Raw genomic sequence first — 16,472 nt, 5'->3', positions numbered from 1 at the left:
TTTTAATCATGTATTCAAATCTAATGGTTTGCCGCATTTGAGATAAAGCAGCTAGCCCATGTTGAACATGGTTAACTATTCTTTTTTTTAATTTAAAGCGCAAACTTTAATTTTAGAAGTCTAATATATGCTAAAATTTACATTTGGTTCTAATGTGTAATTGAGAAAATTTCAAATTAATATTACCTTTTGACGTTTTTTCTTTGAAGATTAAAACTTCAGGCTTTCTCCAGTGTCCCGTGGGGGATCTAATTTCTCACTCACTGTGTGCTGTTTAAATAAAATTAGTAAGTCACATGTTATAAACTTGATCTGCTATTTGCTCTTTGGAAATAACCTATTGAGTGCTTTCCAAACTGGTGCAAACAGATGGACTGTGGCAGAAATCAAGGAATTCAAATAAAGTTCCTCTAAAATCTAGTGTCTTATTTAAAGAACCCTGTGAATACCACTTTGTTATTCCTCTTATCCATGTGTATATTAGTGAATGTCTTCATTGGATTAACACTAACTGGAGGAATATACTCTTTGCCTGCTGTGATTATCATGACTTAAAATCAAGTAAGTATATTAGAGATAGATTTTTTTTTCTTAAAGCATCTTGTATATATGTTTAGAGGGTAGGTAGTTTTTGGCTAGGATTATTTTGAAGTTTTCAAAATAATTCAAGAATATAGCATTCTAGGAGTTTAATTTCTAGTAGATAATTATTCTATTAGAAAAGAAGTTAAACTTTATTAACATAAAGCTAAATAAGAAAAGAATTGCATCTGAAAGTGATACTTTTCATATTGAGTTTACAAAGATTTTTTTTAGTACATTAAATCACCCACATTGAAGCACATTAAGTGAATTCTTTAAAGGAATTTCATCTTTCGGTCACTCCTTTTCCTTGATAAGTGGTATACAGGGAAGTTGGGTTGTATTGTGCTAACGTTTTCATCACATTAGCCGGCTCTTTTAAAGAATTGCAAGGCTGTGAACAATGGTGTTGACATACAAGGAAATGGCTACATAAGTGGCAGAAGCTCAAGTCAGTACATGTTTCTGACTTGTTTTACTTTGCTATGTAGGTTTCTTTTTCCTCCTGAATGAAGAGAACCAGTGCTTGCTAAATCTTATTTATATTAGGTACATATTGTATAGAACCTAACTTAACCGGAGGTTTGTGTGATCAGACCTAAGAAGTAAATATAAAAAGCCTCAGAGTAGATATTATAAATCAGAGTACTAAGATAATGCACAGATAACTTTTTATTGATGCTTCAAACACCTCAATCTCAACTTATTTAAAATTTTAAATTCAACATTTTCCCCTTCCTATTCTTATACCCAGATATGTTGGGTTGGCTAAAATGTTCGTTTGGGTTTTTTGGTAAGATCTTATGGAAAAAGCCGAACAAACTTTTTGGCCGATAACATATTTTTCTCATAATCTCTTTCTCAGGTAACTGCGTCATTACCCAGCCAAATGGCTCTCCAACCTTGAATTTCTTATTGTCTTCTTATTGATCTTAAGCTGCCCAAGCCTCTCGATGGTAATTAAGTAAAATTTAAAATTCTGAACGCTCCAGCACTTAAATGTTCCCCCGCCCCCCAAAAAATCATTTGGAATTATTTAGGCCTTTAAATACCTCCCACTTCTTTATCTTTGTGCAGCTTTCCCCATCTGCCCAAAGTATTTCTTCCTCATTCAAAATTCCATTCTTCCTTCAAGGTCTAACTCTGATGGCAGCACCTTTTATGAGAGCCTTCCTTAATTCTATACTTCAGAATCAGACATTTTAGGACTTCGTACTTCTAGAGCACTTATCAGAGTCTGTTTTTTAACTATAGATGTATCCTCAGTCTTTCTTCAGCCAGATTCTGGCTTCCTTGTGATCAGGTACTACTTCTTATTCTTTGTACCTGCTAGCACAGTGAGTACTTGTACATAATAGGGTACAACAAACACTGGAATTTACTGAAACTTCTCTTTGTTTCTTCATGTCTGAGGGCTGATACCATTAGTGATGTCTAAAATAATAAACATTTGGTCATTTACAGTTTTCCCTGCATTACAAAGTCCTATTTCTACTTTCTGGCAGCTGTTTTGAGAGGATTTCTTTATTTGTATGATGTGGATCATAATGTACATTCATATTCTTTACCTGTGTTGTATAACAAAAATTCAACCGAGTAAATTTTAAAGATCTAATTGGCTTTATTTGAACAATTCATGAATCGGACAGCATCCCATCTAACAAGTAGAGAGGAGCTCCAAAGGATTATGGAAAGGGAAAGTTTTTGGTTTTGTTTTCCACATCTTTATTGGAGTATAATTGCTTTACAATGTTGTGTTAGTTTCTGCCGTACAGCAAAGTGAATCAGCTATATGTATACATATATCCCCGTATCCCCTCCCTCTTGAGCCTCCCTCCCACCCTCCCTATCCCACCCCTCTAGGTTGTCACAAAGCATCGAGTTGATCTCCCTGTGCTATTCAGCAGCTTCCCACTAGCCATCCATTTTACATTTGGTAGTGTATATATGTCAGTGCTACTCTCTCACTTCGTCCCAGCTTCCCCTTCCCCCGCTGTGTCTGTCTATGTCTTTACTCCTGCCCTGCCACTAGGTTCATCAGTACCGTTTTTTTTAGATTTATGGAAAGTTTTTAAAGGCGAGACAAGGAAGTCATAAACAAAAGTTATTTCAGGCTTAAGTAACCTACCGTGGGGGATGGACGGGGGATGGACAGGGTCTGTCTGTGTGGCAGATTATCTCGACTTCCTTTTGGTGCTGACCAGAAAATTCCACTTTGACTGGTTAGGATTACATTCCTGGAGAAGGTTGTAACTGCAGTTAGGTTAGGTATTAAGTCTCGGTTTTAGCACAAGTGACTCCATTTTGGGCTTGTTGGTTTTTTTTTTTTTCAATAGTATGTAGTAGCAAGTGGCTTTTCAGTGTGGACATCTACGTTTCAAAAATCTTTTTGGAAGCTTCCTGAGAAAGTGGATATGCAAATGTGCAAAAACAGGCTATTGTTATGTTAGACTTAAATGTGAGTACCTTTCAGAATTGTACATAAGCAGTTTTACAGTAAAATTTCAGCCTCTTCATTGTAGGAATCTAATACAGGAAAAAGAACACATTTCTCCTTAGTGGCAAAATACATGTTCTGAGGGGAAATGTCTGTCTTTGAACAAGTTTGTCTTCCAGTATTATTACAGTATAATACCGTAAGCCTGTTATCTAATTTTGGCTTGTTATTTATTCTTGTTTTTCATTATAAATGAAAAAAAGTGATTTAATTTTAAAAAGAAGCTCTTGTGTTTCCTTCTCTTGGATAATGGTATCTCCATCCACCTTGAGTTTTAAATGGGAGGCTAAACATCAGTCTTCATTTCTACCTTCTCTTAACCACATACATCTGATTAATCACTAAGTCTTGTTGATTCTGCCTCAAAAAATTTTTTGTACTTTATCCTTACATTACAGACTCAGTTTGTAGCTTTATCAGTTGTCTAAGCTGGGGTTAGCAAACTTGTTTGTCAAAGGAGCAGTAGTAAATATTTTAGGCTTTATAAGCCACATAAAGTTTTTCTTTTTTTCTTGTTTTTGTTTTGTTTGGTTTTTGGTTTTTAACTGCTCTTTAAAAATATAAGAGCCATTTTTAGCTTGCAGGTCATACAAAAACAGGCCACAAGTAGCATGTGGGCGGGATATCACCAGTGGACCATAGTTTGCTGCACTCTGTTCTAGGCTGTTGAAATAACTTCCTATTTGGATTCTTTGTCACCGGTATGTTACCCCATCCCCTCCTTCTTCCACATTACTGCCAGAATGATCGCTCTAAAATATGACCGTGTGACTTTTAGATAAAACCTTTTATGTGCTCTATTAACTAAGTTTTTTTACTTAAGGTGTTCATATACCACCTCTGGGGTTTTTGTGTTTCTTCGTAAGATCTATCCTATTAGTTAATCAATATTTTTTTATTGACTTTTTTCTTAAAGGAAATTTTGTATTATACCATAAACAGAAAATCAGTATTGATTGCCATAACTAGAAAACCAGCAAACAAAAGATAACAGTAAAAAAGAAATACGGAATTATTAAATGACTGTTTCATATACCACCCCATCATATAGGTACCACACTTCAAAAAACCACTGACTTATAAGATGAACCTTTTTTCCTTAGCGTCATACAAGTCTCTTCATAATCTTTTACACGGTTCACAGTAGTTGCAAGATTGCTGAACTAAAGCAGGAGATTGAAAGTCATTTTGGTAAGAGGCTAGAGATGCTGGCCTTATTCTGGAAATCTCATGATGCTGTCGTCATTGATGTGGTTCCAAGTAAGCCTTGTATGCTTTCTGGGCTGTTCTCAGGAAAGTGTGTTCATGACACACTGCTGAGGGTATCTTTAAGGGCAGTTGTCAAGAAGACTCTAGGAGCTGGCAAAGCCACAAAGTCTGCCCAGAGAGCTCAGAATGCCACATGAGCATTCTGCACATTACCTCCTATATTGGTCAATAAAGTCTTAAAATAACTTTCTCAATTGGTCATTTAAGTTTAATAATAGAAGACTAGTCATCACAGTTTGTAGTAACAGCTGTAGAAAGATGTCTCGCCTTTGCTTCAGCAACACTGACCATCTCACTATTTTCCTACTCTGGCATGCCTCTGTTATTCTGCATAGGCTTACCATTGCCTTTGGGTGCCGTTAATATAGGCAAACTCCTACTTTTGATTCAAGACCCATCTCAGTAACCTGACTCTCACTCCTCTAGGCAAGTTAAGAAAAAAAAACGGCTTTATTGAGACATAATTCACATAAAGTTTACCCTTTTAAAAGTGTACAATTTAGTGGTTTTTAGTATATTCACACAGTTGGGCAATCATCACCACTACGTAATTTTAAACATTTCATCACCGCAAAAAGAAACCCCATACTCATCAGCAGTCATTCCCCATTCTTCCTCACCTCAACCCTCTTAGTCCCTGGCAACCATTGTGTGTGTGTGTGTGTGTGTGTGTGTGTGTGTGTGTGTACATACATATATACACCACATTTTCTTTTTTTCTTTTTTTGCTATTAAATATATTTTTATTTTTTTCTTCTATAATAAAACCTTTTTTTTTGAAATAACTTCAAACTTACAGAAACGTTTCAAATATATAATACGGAGAGTTCACACATACCCTTCACTCAGATTCCCATAATGTTTATAATTTTCAAAACCACAGTACAATGATCAAACCAGGAAATTAATATTAGTATGCTCCTGTCAGCTCAACTAAAGACTTCTTCAAATTTTAGTTTCCGCCTTATATCCCGTTTCAGTTCCACAATCCACTTAGGATCCCACATTACATATAGTTGCTGTGTCCTTCGTCTTCTCCAAGCTGTGACAGTTCCTGAGTCTTTCCATATCTTTCGCTACTTGGTAATTTTCATACTCATGGTCTTAAATATATTTTTTAATGCACAGATTTTTCAGCATGAAGAGCCTTCTCTGGTGGGTAACCCATCTCTTGAATCACCTTCAGTCATTAAGGAGAAATGACTGTGGCATTGTGATTTGCTGAAGCAGAGCCTCATACAAGTGTTAGGCTGTTCAGAATGCATCACTTTTATTTTTTTTTATTTATTTTTCTTAACATTTTTATTGGAGTATAATTGCTTTACAATGGTGTGTTAGTTTCTGCTTCATAACAGAGTGAATCAGTTATACATATACATATATCCCCATATCTCTTCCCTCTTGCATCTCCCTCCCTCCCACCCTCCCTATCCCACCCTTCTAGCTGGTCACAAAGCACTGAGCTAATCTCCCTGTGCTGTGCGACTGCTTCCCACTAGCTATCTGTTTTACATTTGGTAGTGTATATATGACCATATATACACTACCACTCTCTCACTTTGTCCCAGCTTACCCTTCCCCCTCCCCGTGTCCTCAAGTCCATTCTCTAGTAGGTCTGCGTCTTTATTCCCGTCTTGCCCCTAGGTTCTTCATGACCTTTTTTTTTTTAAGATTCCATATATATGTGTTAGCATACGGTATTTGTTTTTCTCCTTCTGACTTACTTCACTCTGTATGACAGACTCTAGGCCCATCCACCTCACTACAAATAACTCAATTTTGTTTCTTTTTATGGCTGAGTAATATTCCATTGTATATATGTGCCACATCTTTATCCATTCATCTATCAATGGACACTTAGGTTGCTTCCATGGCCTGGCTACTGTAAATAGAGCTGCAGTGAACATTGTGGTACATGACTCTTTTTTTTTTTTTTTTTTTTTTTAATTTTATTTATTTATTTATTTATGGCTGCGTTGGGTCTTCGCTTCTGTGCTAGGGCTTTCTCTAGTTGCGGCAAGCGGGGGCCACTCTTCATCGCGGTGCACGGGCCTCTCACTATCGCGGCCTCTCTTGTTGCGGAGCACAGGCTCTAGACGCGCAGGCTCAGCAATTGTGGCTCACTGGCATAGTTGCTCCGCGGCATGTGGGATCCTCCCAGACTAGGGCTCAAACCCGTGTCCCCTGCATTGGCAGGCAGATTCTCAACCACTGCACCACCAGGGAAGCCCCATGACTCTTTTTGAATTACGGTTTTCTCAGTGTATATGCCCAGTAGTGGGATTGCTGGGTTGTATGGTAGTTCTATTTTTAGTTTTTTAAGGAACCTCCATACTGTTCTCCATAGTGGCTGTATCAATTTACATTCCTACCAACAGTGTATGAGGGTTCCCTTTTCTCCACACCCTCTCCAACATTTATTGTTTGTAGATTTTTTTGATGGTGGCCATTCTGACCGGTGTGAGATGATATCGCGTTGTAGTTTTGATTTGCATTTCTCTAATGATTAATGATGTTGAGCATTCTTTCATGTGTTTGTTGGCAGTCTGTATATGTTCTTTGGAGAAATGTCTGTTTAGGTCTTCTGCCCATTTTTGGATTGGGTTGTTTGTTTTTTTCATATTGAGATGAATGAGCTGCTTGTAAATTTTGGAGATTAATCCTTTGTCAGTTGCTTCATTTGCAAATATTTTCTCCCATTCTGAGGGTTGTCTTTTCGTCTTGTTTATGGTTTCCTTTGCTGTGCAAAAGCTTTTAAGTTTCATTAGGTCCCATTTGTTTATTTTTGTTTTTATTTCCATTACTCTAGGAGGTGGGTCAAAAAGGATCTTGCTGTGATTTATGTCATAGAGTGTTCTGCCTATGCTTTCCTCTAAGAGTTTGATAGTGTCCGGTCTTACATTTAGGTCTCTAATCCATTTTGAGTTTATTTTTGTGTATGGTGTTAGGGAGTGTTCTAATTTCATTCTTTTACATGTACCTGTCCAGTTTTCCCAGCACCACTTATTGAAGAGGCTGTCTTTTCTCCATTGTATATTCTTGCCTCCTTTATCAAAGATAAGGTGACCATAGGTGCGTGGGTTTATCTCTGGGCTTTCTATCCTGTTCCATTGATCTATATTTCTGTTTTTGTGCCAGTACCATACTGTCTTGATTACTGTAGCTTTGTAGTATAGTCTGAAGTCCGGGAGCCTGATTCCTCCAGCTCGGTTTTTCTTTCTCAAGATTGCTTTGGCTATTCGGGGTCTTTTTACACCACATTTTCTTTATCAGTTTGCCCACTGATGGATACTTAGGTTGTTTACACATCTTGGCTATTTTAAATAACGTTGCAATAAACATGGGGATACATAGAATATTATTTTCCTGTTCATCTATTGGACTTTTAGCTCCTAGATCTTATATGTCTTCATCTGGATACACAGAGAATCTAGCAGAGCATGTGGCATTTCATAGAACACTTAATAAATGAACTTAGCTTTTAATTATTATATGTATGTAATCATTCAGTGCTAGTGTTAAGACTAATCGCCAGTTTTAATTATGGACACACATGACTGTAGTTTAAAGGAAGAAGACTTGATTTAATAACAGTGATTAGAGTTGGAGTCCTGAATTGAGCCAAAAGATTTCTCGAGTGGTTTTGTTTTCTGTTATTCTTGGTTTATAGAAGTATAGTGGCCTTGGCTGTTAGTGAAACAAGGCTTTGGTTTACTCATCAAGGGCGATTTAGTGATTTATGACTTGACAGTACTTAAAAAGAAACAGTGGCTGCAATCCGTCTATTGTTATGAAAACACAGTTGATTTTTTTGAATCAACTGTGGTTCACCTCTTTTAGTGTTAATATATAATCCTTGAAAGGAAATAATCCTGAGATATATTTATGAGGTTTGATTTTATGAAACAATAGGGAAAAATTCTAAAACAAGCATCCGAGGGTAAATACATCCAAGTGAATATTGCTCCCTTCAGAAGAGCCGCTGTTGGAGGTGATGTACTTACTTCAAAATCCTGATGCCTTTGAGCACACATTTTTAGGGAAATACATTTTTGGACGTGTTGTCGAAGTCTAAAACATGTTCTTTTTAAATGGGGTGGGAAAATCTTCATATTTGAAATTTTTTGATAAGGCAAAATGTCATTTAGTAATATATTTGTTTAAAATGAGTTTTTTCTTGTGTGACATATAAACTGGCTCTTAGTAATATTTGAAAGGAGGGGCCCCAAAGGTGTTTTCACTAATGACAGCCTCATTGGAATAAGAGTTTAAAGACTCAAACATACCTGCTTTGAAGAAAAATGTAAAGAAATTTAGATATGTGACATTTATGTTTAAAATTTAAATCAGTTTATAGTCAACTCATCATTAATATATGAAGATGTTTTACTAGTTTCAGGTGACTCCTTCATCCTTTGATTACTTTTACTATGTTTTTTTTTAATTTAATTAATTAATTAATTAATTTATTTATTTATTTATGGCTGTGTTGGGTCTTCGTTTCTTTGCGAGGGCTTTCTCTCTAGTGTGGCAAGTGGGGGCCACTCTTCATCGTGGTGCACGGGCCTCTCACTATCGCGGCCTCTCTTGTTGCGGAGCACAGGCTCCAGACGCGCCGGCTCAGCAACTGTGGCTCACGGGCCCAGTTGCTCCGCGGCATGTGGGATCCTCCCAGACCAGGGATCGAACCCGTGTCCCCTGCACTGGCAGGCAGATTCTCAACCACTGCGCCACCAGGGAAGCCCACTTTTACTATGTGTTAAAGAGACTAGCCTTTACAGTGTGTTTCTAAGTTTATATTTAATGTCCTGCAGCTTTTTTTTTTTTTTAATTTAGTTTCAGGGCAAGAGACTCATAACACTTCATCAGAGTATACTTTGTTAAGCAAAAAAGATTTCATTTACTCATTGTAGAAAAGCCATACCATGAGGAAATACTAGAGCCTGTAGATAAATGAAATTATTTTTAAACATTTATTGGCTTTCTTTATTTGTCATTGGTATGAGGAAATGCAGCTGAGTATCTGATTCCAAGTAATAGAACTGGTAAATGGATGTGGCTGTGTGCCAGTTACTCTTACACTATACGGTGTCTCAGGTGCAGTTGTGGTTACTGAGGGTTCGCTTGGCAAGGAAGGGCCTTCCAATGGTTTTTGTGGGGTATGGCATCTTTATTTTTCCCTAGTGGTGTTTTGTTCTTTTCTTTCTCAATGAAAAGCCATTAAATCTTAGTTTATTTTCTGTTGAGGCAAGCATTTGACAGGCATTTGAACTCCCTCAGCCTTCCAGAAGTGTTCACTTTGTTTTTTCGAGCTGTGACTATGGGCAACAAAATAGCACAAAGTGAAAAACTACATTTCCTGGTGTTGAGTATTTCATCAGATTTATTTGATACTTGGCCTTGAGATACCCATTTGAAATATTCAGATGTCTAATTTTTTACTGATAAATCATATTTTCCATGGAGTAAATAAATAACAAACCTTGTAAATTAGTTATTTGAAGTGTAACTAAGGAAGACAGATACATGGGGAATTATGTACCACTATGGGTTCAGTTATCTCCATTTCTGATGTTTTTAATTACCGAGAATCTCTTATACAAGACATAGGAGTAATATTTACAACCTTTATATAGCACCTACAAAGTGCTTTAATATACATGTTTTATCTATTCTTTAAAATACCCATGTGGAACACGTGTTCTTAACAAGATTTTTACCAGAGGACACATTTAATCGTTTACCCAAGATAACAACACAGGCTTTTGGTGACAGTCTTATCTCATGCTCTTTCTATTAAATCACAGTGTACTTTAAATACTCTTAGAATTGTTTTGATCAGAAAATACTGTACAGTTGTGCTGCTTTTATTGTGTGTTTGTGTGTGTATGTTTAATTTCCGTACTTAGATTTCATCAATAACTTCCAACAAATTCAGAATATCAGGCCATGGTTTATTGAAAAGATAAATGGGTGTATTGGGCATATGTCTCAACCGGTTCCTGAACGTGTTTAACAGAGTTGGGGCCATTGAACCAAAGTGACAGTTCGTAAAAAATGAGCTTCTTAAGAACCTCACTTGTATCACAGTTTTGAAAGTGTGGAGCAGACTAATCTGCTTAACACATTATTAACACATTGAGGTGGCTTTTTTTTTCTCTGTTTCCTTGATTTCCCTTGAGCAATCTACTTATACTAAATTGTTCACAGGTATCAGAATTAACCTTTCTCTGAAATTGTTCCAAAGGTAACTCCCCACTGCCCAGAACTAATTTCTTATATGACAAGTAGCAGCCTAGCCAAATCCCCTTCATTCATAACTTTTCTTTCATCTCTCTTTTCTCTGGACTATGAAGCTAAGACTTTGACCTATTGGAAGAAACTTAGGCTCTAGAATAAGAAAGACTTGGAGGTTTGACTTGGTCTGTCTTAAGTAGGTTATTGTTAGCGCACCAGTCATATCTTTGATCTGTATTAATTCATCCTTTTATTTAATAAATTCAGATCAAGCTGGCCCTTCTCCCCCCCGCCCCCCACGAAAAAAAATCTCCTAGCAGGAGGTGATAATCTACACTGAAATAAAAAGGATAAATAAAGGTTTGCCAGGGGAAGAAGGAGGAAAGGAGTGTAGTGGTGAGGACATGAAGAATCTCTGAGAGCCTGATGGCAAGAGAGAGCATGGTGAATTACAGGGGCAGAAAGATGTTTTGTTTGAACTATACAGTGTGAGGGAGCTGGAAAATTTTAAGATGATACTGTAAAGGGTGGCAAGGGCCCGATCATACAGTAAGCCATATTAAGAATTTAGATTTTATTCTGAGACATGGAAAATTATTGAAAGTTTTTTGGAGGGGTTTTTGTTGTTGTTATTGTTCATTTGCTTTGTTATTAGGAGAGAAAAGAGCTTGTTTGGTTAGATTTGTTGGAGAACAATCCTGACAGCAGTTAACCGTGTAGAGCTAATGTAAGCTAATATAGTAAGTATGTGCTTCCAAAAAATCTGATAGTGCGTCTCTGTCTCTGATCTTTATTCCATAATACCCTCCAGTTTCTTAACCACCCCTCCCTATTCACAGTTCATTTTGCATCGTCTCATTTTCTTACTCAACCTAGAGCCCTTGGACAGCTGTTTCAATAGTTCTTTTCTAAGATCTCTTGCATTTTTCAAAGACAAAGCAGGTGATAAAACACACTTGGTATACATATTAGCATTTTGGTATATTTATCTTTTTCGTTGTTTTTATACATAGTTCTATAACATACGTGTTTATATATCCTATAGTTTTTGCCTATCTTTCTAGTATATGCATTTTCCACTTTTCAAACTTAAAAAAAAACCTCTACATAAATATTTGTATTGGACACGTAATACTCTGGCCAGTGGGTCATCATTTACTTGACCAGTTTCCTAATGGTAGATATTTAGCATTCTGTTTTTCTTGCTATTAGAAAGAATGCTGGTATTTACCTAGAATTTACTAGGTTAAAGGTTAAAATATTTTAGGTTTTTGATCATTGCTGTGTTGCCCTCCCCCGTCATTGGTATATTAATTTAAAGATATGCAGATTATGACTTGTTGAATGAGGAGGCACAAGCCACCCACTCGGGGTTGGAAAGTAGCTCCCTCAATTTCCAAGGGAAGTGAAAACCCCTGGGGTCGTTTTGATTGAAGGCTCAGTTTCAGTACACTCAGAAAAAGGAAGTAAAGTCACAAGATTTATTATTTAGAGATCCCAGAAACGTCGCCGGGGGTGGGGGGGTGGGGGGGTGCACAGTGAGCTGGGGGAAGAGCAGTCCTCTGCCCCAGTTCAAGAGATACAGTACAGGGTAGGAAGCACCTCTTGTAAGTTGGTTGGGATGACAGTCACTTAACTTTTTACAGGCTCGACTCTAAGTGCTTATTTTAAAAGGTGCCCCAGGAATAGCAAAGTGGGAACTTCTGGTGGTAATCCTAATTTGAGTCCTTATCTAAATGTCCAGACTCTGGGTATGTGTAGGGTTGTCATACTGTAAAATGCTTAGGCAGCAACTCAGAATAGCTGTTTTCTCATCGCAATTGCCAATTGCTGTCCCAAAGAGTTGTACCAGTATGTGAATGTGACTATTTCCTAATGTCTTCCCCAGCATTGATTTTTTTTTTTTTTTTACTTTAAAAAAAATTGCTTGCTGGGGCTTCCCTGGTGGCGCAGTGGTTGAGAATCTGCCTGCCAATGCAGGGCACACGGGTTCGAGCCCTGGTCTGGGAAGATCCCACATGCCACGGAGCAACTAGGCCCGTGAGCCACAATTACTGAGCCTGCGCGTCTGGAGCCTGTGCTCCGCAACAAGAGAGGCCGCGACAGTGAGAGGCCCGCGCACCGTGATGAAGAGTGGCCCCCACTTGCCACAACTGGAGAAAGCCCTCGCACAGAAACGAAGACCCAACACAGCCATAAATAAATAAATAAAATTAAACTTAAAAAAAAAAAAAAATTCCATAGATTCAAGGAATCTTCCCCTTCCCCCAGAAAAAAATCTTAGGACAAATGAAAAGAAACACACATGTACACGTAGAAGATTATTAAAAAAAAAAAAAAAAAATTGCTTGCTGTTTTAGTAATAAGCGTGGTATCACATTTTATTTTTATTTCTCAGTTATTATGTGGTTTGCCATATTCCCATATACTTATCAATCCCCATGCTTCCTATCTTTTAAACATTCTGTTTGTGTCCTTTACCCACTTGTCCATTGGGAAATCTAAATATTTTTCTTATCAATTTTATGAGCATTTGATTAACAATCTCCTTTACATTTTTCTCTTTGAGTATTTTTATCAGGCTCATTGTTTGCAGCATAAGAAGTTTGGGATTTTTTTTTTTTAATTTATTTTATTATGGCTGTGTTGGGCCTTCGTTTCTGTGCGAGGGCTTTCTCTAGTTGCGGCAAGCGGGGGCCACTCTTCATCGCGGTGCGCGGGCCTCTCATTACCACGGCCTCTCTTGTTGCAGAGCACAGGCTCCAGACGCACAGGCTCAGTAACTGTGGCTCACGGGCCTAGTTGCTCCGCGGCATGTGGGATCTTCCCAGACCAGGGCTCGAACCCGTATCCCCTGCATTGGCAGGCAGATTCTCAACCGCTGCGCCACCAGGGAAGCCCAAGAAGTTTGGGATTTTGTATGACAAACCTATTGATGATTTCTTTGTGATTTCTTTTTCTTTTTATAATTAAAAATAGCCTTCCACCCAGAGATTTATATTCTTTTTTATTCTTCTGCTGGTTTTAAGACTTCCTTTTTTATATTATCTTTTTTAGTTCACTATGTAGGTGTATCACATGAAGTAAGTGTTAAATTGGACTGTTTTCAAATTTTCCCAGCATTGTTTTTTGAATCTTTCCCTTCCCCTTTGATTTTTTATTTTTTTCCTTCTAAAGTTAACAGTGTCTGAGAACGCACTACATGGTAGGTACTGTTCTAAGCACTTTATACGTATTAACTCATGTTTTTTTTAACATCTTTATTGGAGTATAATTGCTTTGCAGTGGTGTGTTAGTTTCTGCTTTATAACAAAGTGAATCAGCTATACATATACATATATCCCCATATCCCCTCCCTCTTGCGTCTCTCTCCCACCCTCCCTATCCCACCCCCCTAGGTGGTCACAAAGCACCAAGCTGATCTCCCTGTGCTATGCAGCTGCTTCCCGCTAGCTGTTTTACATTTCGTAGTATATATATGTCAATGCCCCTCTCTCACTTCGTCCCAGCTTAACCTTCCCCCTCCCCGTGTCCTCAAGTCCATTCTCTACATCTGCGTCTTTATTCCTGACCTGCCCCTAGGTTCTTCAGAACCTTTTTTTTTTTTTTTAGATTCCATATATATGTGTGTATTAACTCATTTTTTCCTCACAACTACCCTGTGAGGAAATGGAGGCACAGAGAACTTCATATGTGTCCTGTGCTCTAATTGTGCTATCATTTCTATATTGTAGTTATCTTCCTTTCTATTTATATGCCACTACCATTCTGTCTTAATTATTATAGCTGATGAAGAAAGGCTAAGATACTTCTTCTGTTTCCTCCTTTTTCTATTCTTGCCTGTGTATTTTTCCAGATGGACTTAAGTGTTTTATTCTAACAAGAATCTCATTGGAATGTTTGTCAGAGTTGGCTTAATCCATAGATTATCTGGAATTAATCACATCTTTACAATATCAGTCAAGGTGTGTCTCCTGTGCTTAGCCTTTGTGCCTTTGGACATTCCAGATGCTGAAAAAATACTTACTGAGTGAAAGAATAAATGAATGGGGAGACCTTTGTTTATCGTCTCCATCAAGTCTTGGTTTATACTTCTCATTAACGGTTTTTAACTTTTCCCCATTTGGTCCTGCACATTTCATGTGAATGTTATTTCTTGGCATTATATATTTTGGTTTGTTGTTGCTGTCATGAATAGTATCCTTTTCCTGTAATCTTCTAATTATTTGTTGCCAGAATGTGAGAAAACCATTAATGTTTGCATATTTATTTTGCTGTTATTTATTTAAAGTTGTTCTTCTGGAGGCATTCCTGAGGAATCCTTTGGATAGATAATTATTTCACCTGTTAATAATAACCATTTTGGGTTTTTCCTATAATTTTATTTATATCTGTTGTCTTTTATTCTGGAATAATGTTTAAAAGATTGATGGTAATGGGCATTGTTGTTTTGATTCTGGTTTTAATAGAAATATAATTTTTCACTGTTAAGCATGACATTTGCAGTACATGGTATCATTCCTTATCTAGTTCTTACAATATATTTCATAAGGAATAATCTTATAAAGGTTTTAAACCGACTTTTGTGTGACATTTTTGGTGTAAAGGAATTTGCTGTTGCTTCAGAACATTGTTATGGAAGATTATTGAATAGCACATATTTGTCATCTTTTAAGTTAGGCATAGAAGACATTTTCTCATCCTGCTGTGATAAGAGAATGTTTCTCTGACTTTCTTCTGGGTCCCCGTCTCACTAACATCTGAACCTGAATCCTGGAGGGTGAAGGATCAGGGACTGAAGCAAAAAATATACTATTTCATTTTCTTGCTCTTAGAGTGTGGCACTTGGGTGTTTACGTATGTGGGAATTTCTCAAAGCACTGGGTTTGGACATACACGTATAATAATACTAACAGCAAAATTACTGCGTGTAGAATGTGGGGAGCCAAGACACTGTGATAAGACTGTATATGAATTATGCCATTTATTCCTCAGGAAAAAATACCCACTATGAATAATTTCTGCCAGCCCATATGACTTAGGGCATTGGTAACTTGCCCAGGGTTGTACAGTTGAGAAGCGGCAGAGACAGGATTTAGGCCTAGAACATTTGACACCAGAGCACAATACCCTTCACCACTATTTTATCCCTTATTGCATTTGCTTTTGTGTTTGTGCTCTTATTTTAATTCTCTTGACTGGGGAAAAACAAAAGTTACTTGTAAAATGAAATCAAACCTTAGGTATGGATGGATGGATATATAACTTATGAGCTTGAGAGATAGACACTGAGGATAATGCATTTTGAAATGTTTATGGAGCCCAGTAATACGGTAGTTCTTGTTTGAGTGGCAAATACTGCTCCCTCCTCCATCGGTAATGATAAGAACACAATTTCCTTAGAAGGAAGTATGTAATTACTGTAAGGCTAGATAATACTTCTTTCTGAGGACTTGGGTCTGTGTGGTTGACATATGTTGTACGTGTAAATTTACTGCATTTTTTTCTCTGCATTTTGCAGACACATCATTAAGATTGGCATAATTTATAGGTGCTGCTAATGCTATAAAGCGCAATTTCACTTTTTGGTCACTTTTCCTCATAGGATTTCTAAGACAGCACTGAATTTTTGGCACCCTCAGAGTGAAAGACAGTTACCTTTAAGAAACCTACTTTCTGTGCAATTCAGTGTGTGTGGTTTTTGAAAACAAGATGCAAGTATGTCGTAGATTAGGAAATATCTAAGCAATTAGCCTGTACCATTGATGGTGAAGATACTAGATTGTTGATTGGGAGGGAGGAGAAACAGCTTGCCCATTTTCAAATCATTTAGCGACTATTTCAAATAATTTCTTTTCTTCATGGTGAGATTCCCTCCTGACAATAG

General features: G+C 37.3%; 2 protein-coding genes across 11 annotated transcripts in view; one reads left to right on the top strand and one right to left on the bottom strand.

Moving 5' to 3' along the window:
- NF1 (neurofibromin 1) overlaps positions 1 to 16,472 on the top strand; it is a 260,230-nt gene that overhangs the window by 166,113 nt on the left and 77,645 nt on the right. The window lies entirely within an intron of this gene.
- The window catches only part of EVI2B (ecotropic viral integration site 2B), a 37,049-nt gene that overhangs the window by 1,118 nt on the left and 19,459 nt on the right, over positions 1 to 16,472 (bottom strand). Inside the window, exon 1 of one of the 2 annotated variants that reach the window (XR_014238300.1) lies at positions 187 to 562. The gene's annotated coding sequence lies outside the window, so the exon portion shown is untranslated. Of the gene's footprint in view, positions 1 to 186; positions 563 to 16,472 lie in introns of those variants that run through there. The other variant, XM_082371293.1, reaches the window with a different exon arrangement.

This window comes from Balaenoptera borealis, assembly GCF_965194805.1.
Source record: "Balaenoptera borealis genome assembly, chromosome: 20".
Taxonomy (NCBI): domain Eukaryota; kingdom Metazoa; phylum Chordata; class Mammalia; order Artiodactyla; family Balaenopteridae; genus Balaenoptera; species Balaenoptera borealis.
This window is presented reverse-complemented; position numbering and strand designations above follow the sequence as displayed.